The sequence below is a fragment of the Sciurus carolinensis genome, chromosome 7, assembly GCF_902686445.1.
Source record: "Sciurus carolinensis chromosome 7, mSciCar1.2, whole genome shotgun sequence".
Classification (NCBI taxonomy): Eukaryota; Metazoa; Chordata; class Mammalia; order Rodentia; family Sciuridae; genus Sciurus; species Sciurus carolinensis.
Window position 1 is genome coordinate 126,903,128 of NC_062219.1, and position 12,489 is coordinate 126,915,616.

At 35.0% G+C, this 12,489-nt stretch overlaps 1 pseudogene; it reads left to right on the forward strand.

The window, feature by feature from the left end:
- Positions 1–3,562: 3,562 nt before the first annotated feature.
- On the forward strand, positions 3,563–4,488 carry LOC124989382 (olfactory receptor 2J3-like; annotated as a pseudogene).
- Positions 4,489–12,489: the final 8,001 nt, after the last annotated feature.

Consider the following 12,489-nt stretch of genomic DNA (forward strand, 5'->3'; position numbering starts at 1 on the left):
CATTGATTCATAAACTCATGGAATTCTTTCTTATGGCTACAACATGACTACCGGATGCACAGTAACAATCCTTGAACCCTTCGGTTATTTATTTGTCAAAGCATCCAGCAGAATTACAGAAGTATGTTTGGGAAATATCCACTTGCATTAATTTTTAATTTTATTTATTTGTTGGTTTACTTTAGTTTTGGTAGTAAATTTCTGAGTATATTTGATCTTCAAGATGAGTTTCAAAATATTTGTCATACTGAGTTATTCTTAGATTTTATATACAAGGTAGAAACAATGGAAGAACTTAATCAGGTAAGGATATATGGTTCATTCTTTATTTTTTACTATTTCATGCCTTCATCCATCTCCAATTGTGATAGTTGAAAAATTATCCTTCCAATTTTAGCTTTTAGCAGGATGAGAATTTGTAGAAGAAATTAAACTAACTCTAGAAATTCCCTTTCCTTCTTGGAAAACACTGCTCAGCATTTTTCTCAGTGATGGTCAGACTATAGATCCATTATAATTTTAGTACAATAGGGCAATATCATGCTGATAGCATTCCTGTGACAGTTTCACAACCAAGACAAGCTCTTGAAAGGCAATAATTGACAGTTGGGAATTTGCCATCCCCATGGCTCAGTCAAGGAAATTAAATCACATTCTTCTTTTGTTCCCATAAAGCCTCAAGGGTCTAAGAGTCAATCCCCTGATACACTGATTGCTCTGAGTTTTTCCTTCCAGCTATAAAACCTTTGAGTAGACACAGGAATTTTCTCTTCTGCATCAATGATAATCACAGTTAGTAAAGCAGAGTAACTTTTAAGACTTTGCTTACTGATTTGATATAGTAGATTATAATCTAAGGTGTAGGCAAGATTTGTGCTGGTGTATTCAAGGAAACCAACAGGATCAAGTCATGCACACATGAAGGATAGATACAGAAGATGACGGACATGGATGGATGGAAATGACAGGAGTTATTCCAGTACCATTTGAGCACTAGGTAAGAATATGAAAGAAGTAACATGATCAAGATCAAAAGGTTTTGGCCAATGAAAAAGGGATGGGAAAAGCAGTCCCTTTTCCCTCCACAATGTCAACTTCTAAACCTAGAGTGGAGAGTTCATTCACAGCCAATAAGAACAACATTGGAGAAGATCTTTATTTCCCTCCTTTCCATTAATAATAAAATTAAAGCATGAATTTTCTACTTTTTATTTTTTGTATCTGAAAGAAAAATTTTCCCCTCATCTCAAGTGCCTCTCTGTGCTGTGTATAAAGAGTCAACATGTTTCAAATGGGAAGTATAAAGATATCTCACAACTACCTCTTGGTTTTAGTTAATGTACTAAGTTGTGGAGGCACTGTACAAGACAAAGATAATTACATTTTTATCAAGAAATGAGTAAAACATTCAGGCCCACACTGCTCATATATATTGTTTCCCATTCTGAAGAAATTTAAAACTCTCTTGGAAAATTGCCATCATCCCTCAAATGGCAGTGAACTAGAGTGAAGAAATGTTCATGATTTACTATTTGACAATTGCTATTTTTGAATTAATTATCAGTTTCAAGAAAGTTTTTTTTTTTCTTTTAGTGTAGTCACTGATTATCCTAAATGGTTTCTGAGTTAAAGTTATTATTCAAGAGTAGTGTAATTGGTTAATTAATCTCTTTATGACCAATACCAAGAACATTTACAAAATCTGAGTCAGTCTTAAAGACATGGAGCCAACCTGAATGCTCCAAATTTCCTTCTGAGACTCACTGTGTTAGCTAGTCCTAGCATGTTTTTTTTTTTTTTTAATAGAGATGCATTTATGGAACATAAGCACCTAGGAAACAACCAAAAGAGGAAACCACAGGTGGCTCTGGTGTTACTTTTTTTCTTTTCCTTATGAGGAAGCATGAAAGAACCCATGGGCACAAAACGAATGGAGGAAAAGTTAGAAAGTAACTCTGTGTCCAAATGCACAAAGTCCAGGTGATAAATTTCTTTCTATAAGCACATCTAACTGAATCTAAATATCTTGTACCCTACATAAATGATTTGAAATCTTTACAAAATTAGATATTTTTCCTCCAATATTTTCATCCATATGTATGATTGTTAGGATTACAATTTTTATGGTTTCTGTGTCACATAAGTAACTAACAGTACACTAAAAAGGCCAAGAAGAAAACTGAAGTCACTCATTAGGTAATTAAAATTTTCTTTGGTAACAAAGATTGTTTCATGTAAATTGTCTTTCTTAGCTAAGTTAGGTATTTCTTCATTTACCATTTACTTACCAATTAAAATTCACCCTAAGATAAGTGAGAAGAACTTGAATTTATGATGTTACTTTTTTCTATAAAAAGGCAAATATCTGAATGTGATAATATGAAATTGTTTTGTCTTTTATTGTGGCAGAATTTCAAATTGACAGAATAATTAGAAAAAGTGATACATTACATTACCATGCATCCTGCATTGAGATTGTGCAATAGTAAAATATTTTCCCTGAAAAGTTTCCCTTTATCTAGATTGTGCATTAGTAAACTGTTCTCCATGAAAATATTTGTTCTTTCATCTAATTTTCTATTATCTACCTATCTATCTATTGGATCTGTGTATCCAGCTGTCTATCAGTGTATCTCTCCATCATTTTTTGAAGCACTAGGGAATGAGTCAGAGAGGCTATGTTCCACTAACACTGGCTCTTTTTGTGTTCAGTGGCAAAGGAAAAACACCATTACTTTACATAAAATCTGTATGGTAACCAAATTAAGGAAATTTAATGGGGAGATACTATTATCTAATCAATAGTCTATATTCAAATGTCTCCAATGGTCTCAATGATTTTTAATAGATCTTTTCATAGGATTACAATTTTATCTATTGTGCCTCATTGGTCTCCTTTCACATAAACCAGTTCCTCAATTGTCACTCATTTTATTGACTTTGACATTTTTGAGGAGTACAGGTAAGGCATTTTGTTTCTTTTGAGTTGTGTCACATTTCTTTCTTATTAGAAGCAGGCTATTCATTATCAGTAGAAATATGACCAAAGCAATATTGTGTCCTATTGAGAGCAACACATCAGCAGTCACATAATACTTTGTCCCAATATTGTTGATGCTGACGTTCACCACCTGGTTATGGGGGTGTCCACCAGTTTCTGCAAATACAAAATTACTTGTGATACCAAGTAAATGGTGGAGATATAGTATAGACTATGTAAATAACCTGCTTCTCATTAAATTATTATCTACCAGCTTTATCTATTTATGTCTTCCTAAAGGCATCATTACTTTTACATTTATCATATAATATTCTAGCATATAGAATATTTTAGTTTTCACCCCAAGTATATTTTAATCTTACTTTGATATCCAATAAGAATTTGAAGTTTCTTATATTATTCAGTCAATTACTCTCTTAATGCTCTACTTATCAATTCCACAGTGGTAGGCTTTTTAAAAATTGGCTATTCGTTATTTTTCACATATCCCTATGATTCTTGGATCATTGTCATATGTCCTATGACTTATTATGATTTTGTTCCTTCATTTAACAGAAAACAATGATGGAAAAAATCAATGGTACTTCTGAAGGATACTTTATTCTACTGGGTTTTTCTCATTGACCACACCTGGAAATAGCTCTCTTTGTGGTAATCTTTATATTCTACTTGTTGACACTGATAGGTAATTTGTTTATCATCATCCTGTCATACCTGGATTCTCATCTCCACACTCCCATGTACTTCTTTGTCTCAAACCTCTCTTTCCTGGGTCTCTGCTGAACCAGCAGCTCTATCCCCCAATTGCTGGGGCCCAGAGAAGACCATTTCATATGCCGCTTGTATGATTCAACTCTACTTTGCCCTTGTGCTGGGAACCACAGAGTGTGTCCTGCTGGTGGTGATGTCTTATGACCGTTATGCAGCTGTGTGTAAACCTTTGCATTACACTGTCCTCATGCACTCTCGATTCTGCCAGTTTTAGTTGTGGCATCCTGGGTAAGTGGCTTTATAAACTCAGCACTCCATTTCCTCTTTACATTCTGGGTACACCTGGTATACCTGGTGGACATTACCAAGTTGATCACTTTTTCTGTGAAGTTCCAGCACTTCTCAAATTGTCATGTGTTGATACTCATGTCAATGAGCTGACCCTCATGGTCACAAGTTCCATTTTTGTTCTCGTACCACTCATTCTCATTCTGACATCCTATGGTGCCATTGCTAGAACTGTATTGAGGATGCAGTCAACTACTGGACTTCAGAAAGTCTTTGGGACATGTGGAGCCCATCTTATGGTTGTTTCCCTCTTTTTCATTCCAGTCCTGTGCATTTATCTCCAACCACCAACAGAAAATTCTCAAGAACAAGGCAAGTTCATTGCCCTGTTTTATACTGTTGTCACACCAAGTCTCAACCCTCTCATCTATACCCTCAGAAACAAAGATGTCAGAGGCGCAGTTAGGAGACTAATGGGGAGAGGATGACCTGTATACTTGTGACATTAACAGTGTAATGATGAATCCAGCTTTTCACCAGTGGTTCATAGGTCCACTCATTCATCCACTGTACATTCACTCTCTCTACCAGACTTATGAGTGCCTCAAGCAGCACAGCTAAACTCAGAGTTCCAGTGAGGGACAAAGGGGGATTATAAAAATAAAGACTCACAAACACAGATTTTGAAGATTTATCTGGGATCCTGTGGAGCTCTGCTCTCTGATGGAGATGAAGATCTAAAGAGTTATGCCAGCCATCTTTATTTATATATGTCTCATTATCAGGGTAAAGACTATACAACCATTATTCTTTGTATTCAGAAAAGTTACAGAAACTAGAACATCTATGTAGCTTTTCCATAGCTGCCATCCACAGTTGCAAAGTGCAATGCTAGGAGTTTTGTGTAGCTCTCAAGAAAGTTCATTGTTAAAAGTTACTGTGAAGTAGTCAGGAAGAGGAGAAGCAGAGCTGGTGAAACACTGTTGTTGTCTAGTATAAGAATTCCTTCCTTCCCAGGAACTGTGTGCCTGAGATCAAGGTCAGAACTGATCAAGGTCTTGCACAGAGCCTCCTCATGCAGGGCATTGCCACAGCACCTTGATATCCTGTGCCCTTGCAGAGAAACATTCCCAGGCACCACACATGCCACAACCATGAGGTCATCAGAGACCCCCATTTCCAGTCACTGTTCTCTCATCCTCTGTCACCACTCTCCACATATGAGCCAATACTCTCATGAGAACTCTTACACTGAGTTCTTCCCAACAGGTATAAAGAAAACTCAATCTACCCACATTCTGTGTAACTGTGCGGAAGACAGCCCTGTAAATTCAAGAGCAGCACTAATTTTTTTCCCCATATCATTATTCTAATGAACTCAAAGCCTTAATTTAATTATGAGGTGTGAGATTTGTTGTAAATATCGGCAAATGAAGAGTTTATAATTCTTATGTGAAGATGATATTATCAATTCTTAAATCTCCAGAATCTGTTTTTAATTTACATTCTTTTTAGGCAGGATACTTTTGTGCATTTCCTGATACTTTTGTCTCCTATCTTTGTTCAGTTGAAGACTATTGACACACTGCAATATTTTTCTCCAATACTATTGTTCTCTGTTGAACAATAAGTATTGGGAATTTGGAATATAGTCTTTCATATTCTTTTATTGGTTATAGCAAAAAGAAGTTTATTAATTATAGCACAACCAACTGTGAATTATGTACTATAAGTAATTGCCTTAAATTCCTTTATATAGAAAATGATAATAACTTCCGAGTTCTGATAAGTAGCTTGCCAAGTATTAGTCATCACAGGTTGCATATAATTTGGTGAAGTATATTTTCGAAGCACTTTCTGCTGCCTAGAAAGCGGTAAAAAATATTTGAGGTAGTTCAAGACAGGCTTCAAAAATGTCTTGGAAGCCAATGGTATTTCAAAAATAATTACTTGAAAATCTATTAAAAATTGTGATAAATGATGTTAAGTGAGTTTTTTTCTTTATTTTTAAGCTTGATCTATTTTTGGTTAATAAGTTCATATTGAACATCAAGTTATACTTTCCAAATTAAGAAATATTTTTAGAAAAGAATGATTTGTTGTTTATAGAATTATTAAACACTTCTATGTGAAATTTGAGAACTATGCATTTACACTCTAAATTGTCAGTTTATCAATTGAAGTGACATATTACCTAAAGAAAATAATATAAAGTGACATTTGGATTTGGCACTATGTGAATTTTTCTGTAAGTTGATTGTCAGCTGAAGTCTTTTAGGGCTTTGTAAAGGCTTAGCTATGACTACTTTACACACTATTTCCTACATCATAAAATAAAACTACAGCCAAAACTTCTTTCCCTCATTTCCTGCGTGATCAACCATGATACTGACTATGCTCACTTTGAACTTTTTCTGTGTCTGTGACTCTTAGCAAGAAATGTGTATATAACAGAACTTTTAGTAATAGCAAGGTCTATGTACAGTGAAATAGCACATGGATATAAACCTTTCTAAAATATAAAAGTGTTCTTTAGTACTTTGAACCACCTTTCACTGTGGAAAGGTTATGGTTTTGCATAACTTGTGCTACTTTTTTATTCTTTATGATAATTTTTTTCTTTCAGGTTTTTAAAAGTCTAATTGAGAAAAATCATGTGTTTGTTTAAAATGTAATGTTTTATATGTGCATAAATTATGAAATTATTTTTATTCAGTTAACATATCCATCACCCTACATATTTTTGTGTGATGAGAAAATTTGAAATCTACCTTTTAAAAATTTTCTGGCATACAACACACTAGCATGAATAATAGTCACATTATATAATGGAGGTCAATAGTCTGAAATGGTACCTTTGTCCATTTTTCATTTCCTCGGAATCTTCAGACTCAGCAATCTATTTGTCTGGGCTTTAATGAGTTCAACATTTTAGATTTCTATATGTGTGAACCTGAAATATTTCTAATTTTCTACATGGTTTATTTCACTCAGCATAATGTGCCCCAGTTTTGCCTTGTCAATGCAAATATCAGGATATCCCCACTACATTGCTTTACGTCTTAATCTTTCTGAACTTCTCTTTCTTTGTTTTAAAAGGGTATAGAGCTTGTCTCATGGGATCATATTGAGGAGTGAATTAGGCAAAGTGTTCTGTATATTCCTAGTGATGTAGTAAACAGTATATACTCTGATGCTGTGATGGTATTGGTGATTGTCATAATTTAGGAAATATCTGTGTAACAAATGTGATAACTGTTGTTGGTTACATAAGGACTGTAGGTCACTTCTTGTCCATGTCTGAATTTTCTTGTTATCCAGTTCTACACAAGTGTTATTAAGAGCATTATCTGACTTAAATTTCATGATTAGCTCAGACTGTTTCATTTATCAATATTTCAAGTTTGATCATGTGACCCAATTCTGTCTAGTCACATGCTCAGTTACCAAGGGAAAATCAGAGGAGAAGATGTCATTAGGAAGGTGACAGGGGAAAGAAGGAGAAAGTTGAAGGTAATATTACCACAGGGCATGTGTGCCAGTCTTCCAGCTACAAACCCTGGGCCATTGAATGGGACAGGTGGCATGCCTGGATGGTAGGGGTCCCCAAGGTTCTCCAGGTCTGCCTGAGACACTGCGAAATCCAATATTGCTCATTTCAAGATTTATTCCTGGGTTTGGACGTCACCAGAGCAACCCCACAAGGATAGTTGTGGGGTCCTGTACCCACGAATTTGTTCTCCAGAAAGTAAGATGAGATCCCCTTTATATGGAGAAACCATTGTTTCTGGGAAGCCTCAAGTTCCTGTTCCATAAATTATCATGCTTGTACCAGGTATTATATATTATATGTATATGGTATATACATATATAATTTGTATTTGTGTGTTTATATACACGTGTGTGTGTGTGTGTGTGTGTGTGTGTATTGCATTTTCTTTCTTTCTTTCTTCATCTGTTGGTAAACAAGGGCTTTTTCCCAATATCATGACTATAAGGAATAAGGCTGAAATGAATATGGATATGAAGGTATCACTTGAACATGGTTATTTCATGGTGGTAGTTGGATACATATCTAGGAGTAGGGTTGCCTGATCATAGGGAAAATTTATTTATAATTTTTTGAGTAAAGTTCATAGTGTTTTCCATAATGGCTACAATAATTTGCATTCTATTCAATAGTGTAAAATATGTACATTTCTCCATGTCCTTGCTGACACTTGTTACCTTTTGCCTTTTTCATAATATATGCTCTACCCATATGAAGTGTAAAGCAATAACTACAAGGAACAGACTTGGAGTTTGTACGCACTGGAAATGGAGGCCACTGGGATGAACTTGGAATGTGGGCCTGGATTGGTGTTGGGGCAGGACTGGAATCTGGTTTCTTGGAAGTTGATTTGGAGCCTGGAACTTGGTCTGCATTTGTTGGAAGGAGGTTACGGTATTTGGGGAATAGTTGGGTCTTAGGATCACTGGGACTGGCCTCAGATTTGTCTTGAAAAGAAACAGGTGCTGTGGTGCACTAAAATACTCACTTCATTCTCCATTCCCCGTCCTTTAACCTGACTGAAACAGTACATAATGTATACATGTATTAAAACATCACATATTACTATGTTAGTGTGTACAATTTTTGTATTCTTATGTATCACTGAAAAATAGTCTAACTTTAAACATTAAAAGAAAATTTAAGAAAAGAGGATTTAAATTGTAAAACATGAATATGAACTTTAAAAAAACACCTTCTTGTTTTGTCAACATTAAAGAAAATTCAATCATTTACCATCACATTTTTCTATCTTAGAATAAAAGATTTATGCATACTATATTTTTATGTTATAGAATATGCATTTTAGAAGATTTTGTGCTGAAAACTAAAAAGTTGGATATGAGTGGTTTCTGCAAAAACTTTTAAAATAAACTGGAGTCTGGTGTTTATTTTAAGGCTTTTTGTATGTATGTAATGTTTTCTTTATCACAGGAGAAGTAAAAGGTTAAATGGGAAATAAGGAGAATTGGAATGTTTGGTAAAGGAATTGCTTTAAGATTTACTTCCAAAATTATTTTTCCTGTTATCATCCCAGTTTCCTCCCACTGAGTAAATATGGAGTTCACAGTTCCAAGGGGCTTTGCTTTCTTCCACTCTGGCAGAATTCATTATTTCAAACTGCAAACTTTAAGTGCAACAAATTCTTTTGTGATGTCTCTCTAGATTCCATACAAACAAACTTCACAGAGAGACTACCATCCAATTTCAGTTTACAAAGTGACTGTTAGGTAAAAATGCATATCTGATAGGACACATTGAATAATTTTGACTATTGCTCTCTGTGCATCAAGAGTTCTGTTAATATATAACCATATATATTTTGCCTATAAACTGGTATATCAATATTAATTAATTTATGACTAATACATTCCATAGGCACAAACATAATTCTTGGATTAAACATTATGTTAGAATTATTATATCTTAAAATTTATAATAGGAAAGAGTGGCTGGCTATTTTCTTTCTCTACTTGATGAAAATGATGTTAAATGTTTAATGTCTCACTGAAATGAGAAATTTTCTGGGTGTAGGAGAAAATTTGGGGATGCATTCTTTTAAAGATATTTATTATAAAGGGTTGACATTTGCTCTATTACATAGGAAACAATTATGAATGTATGCAGTATAACTATTCATTCAATGTAAAGTTGCTACTACTAAATTGCTAATTGTTATTAATGTAAAATATGATTTGAAGATGTGAAAGCAGAATATGCTTATGATGCTTTTAGGCAAATTCTATGTAAAACTATACATTTGGGTTCCATGACATAGCTGAACTCAATTGTCAATTATCAGCTATTTCAGACAATAATTACTCCCCTGATTTTTTTTTTTTTTTTTGTGATCCTACTCCAAAATGTCCAGGCCACTATAAATGGCATAGACTTTTATCCTATCCTATCCATCTGGTTTTACATTAAGTAAAATATTAAACTTACAATATTATCATCTCTTATCCACCATCTTCCAGGCTATCATTTTATAATATTGTTTTATATGATCACATTATACTTCTCTACCATTAACCTGGAAGGCAGACTAGAGAATTTATCTTTTAGTAGTATAATAATCTCAAGAATAACTAAAATCCAGCATAGTTCATGGCAAGGACTTATCTTAATATGACATGGGATCTGTTAATCTAATGGAGAGACTTAAGTACCCATTGACCCAAATAATATATATCTTGTCCCCAAGTTTTCTATTCGGTTCTGCCTGATGGTGGCCCTTTTTCCTATTTCAATACCCATTGCAAACGTGTATTGCAGCCCACAGAAAGAAACAGAGACAGTGTTATATTCTCCCACATCCTCTCTAAAGTGTTTATTTCTATTGTATGCATGTTTGGCAGGGGCAGTGTTATAGAACATTTCTTACATTATACACCTTCCAAAGTATTGGTAGATGTAGTTAGAATATTTTAAATAAACTTTGACTTAAACTCCAGATTTCTTTGGATTTCCCTAGATTTTAATTTAATGTCCTGTTTTTCCCCAGGATCAAATCCAGGCTGCCATGCTGTGTTTAGTTGTCATTCCTCACAGTCTTCTCAGAGTACCTTGAGTTATTTAAGGAGTGTTGGCCAGATATTTTCTAGAATATATCTCAGTTGTGGTTTCTGTTTAGATTGGAGTTATGATTTTTGGGGTGAGAAATGCCATTCCCATTCCTACACAGTTGTGGGAGCCCTTTAACTCACGGATTCACTGATGGTGTTGAATCTTAACCATTTAGTGATGATAGAGTCCAGGTATATGAGACATAAGTTTATACTTTTATCTTTCCATATTCTGTTCCTTCAAAGACAGTCACTGAGCCTGGCCTCTGCTGAAGACAGAATAAGAAATTGAGTTCCCCAGAGAGGAGTATTTATTTATCTATAAGGAAGATCTCTCTCTTTCACTCATTTTTATTGGTCCAATCATTTATTTATATATAAATATCAGTAGATTTATTTATACTTATATACATTATGTATATTTATACCTATATGAATATATAAATTAATATACAAGTATATAAAATATGAACTAAGAGATTTTTATCTTATTACTTGGGTTATAATTCAATGTATGTCATTTATTTTGTTGCTCAAATAGTTCCAGTTTTGTCCCCTGGAGCTTTTTCAGATTGGCTCCTGGGTCCCTGGGACATTTCTTCATCTGCTTATCTCTCTTTTAAAAAAAATTTTGCTTCATTTTTGGCACATGTGGTGCTACTACTGGAGGTTTATTTTGTATATTTCTTCCCTGGGATTTTCATCAGACATTTCTCCAGGAATCTTGGTTAATTTTACTGGAGAATGATATTCAGTGTTATTCCATAGTTCAGTGATATTCAATAGTTCAGTGTTACATGTGCACATTGTACTGGGTGACATTTCCCATAGTCTATTGCAACGTACAGCGGTGGGTAATGTATGAATATATACCAACCCGTTGATACTGCCAGTGATGAAAATCAATCAGGGCAGAGTTTCATTTCCCCAGATGTGAAGATTGAACACCCCAGAACCACCAAGGCAAACACAGAAAGCAAATTTTATTCAGATAGGACAGAGATAGACTTCTCCACAGAGAAGGGACCCCAGAGCTGGATATCCAAGGAAGTAGGGTTATCCTGTCTTTCTATACATTTTAGAATTCCCTTGTTCTCACACCTTCCTTCTCCCCTTATCTTGCCTCTCTCCTCTCCCCATCCTGCATTCAAGATCAAAAGGGTGGGCCAAAACATAGCTGAGCCAAATGTGGGAAGGCAGCCTTCAAGGGAAGCCTCTCAGTGTCTGCCCAAACAGACACAAAAAGGGGCTGCCCTGGAGGTGCTGCATTATCAACCTACTGGGAGGAAGAGTTTCCTGTAGGCAGCTCACCTTTGCAACAGGGGAGGAGGGGAGGCAAGGAGGAGGGAAGGGCTCTGGAGGTATTAGCATTTCAATTCTCCAGAGGCAACCTTTATCTTCCCAGACCCAAATCAGCTTCCATCTTCCCAAACCAACGAATTACTTATTATATACACTGACTATCTTTTGTCCCCAGGTCTCAGTGTGTTTATACAGGTATCTGTAATTGTTTCTCTTTGTTGCTCTATTGTTCCATCTTCAAGTTTGTGTGTGTGTGTGTGTGTGTGTGTGTGTGTGTGTGTGTGTAAATCCGAGATCATTCTAGTATCTCTGACTCAACACAGTAATTCATGACTCATAGGCTTCCTTTCTTGCCTGTATGTAATTTTCCTCACCAAGAGTGAGGAACCTTGATTTCACTATGCATCGACTTAACTTTTTTGTCCAATCCAAGTAAATGGGGAAAAGAAATTTCAGAATTAATTGTATCATGATGAGACACAAATATGTGTTTATGCCGTTATTTTTTTCTATAGCCTTAAATTTCCCAGTCAAAACACCATTTGTAAAATTACGTAGATAAATACATATTT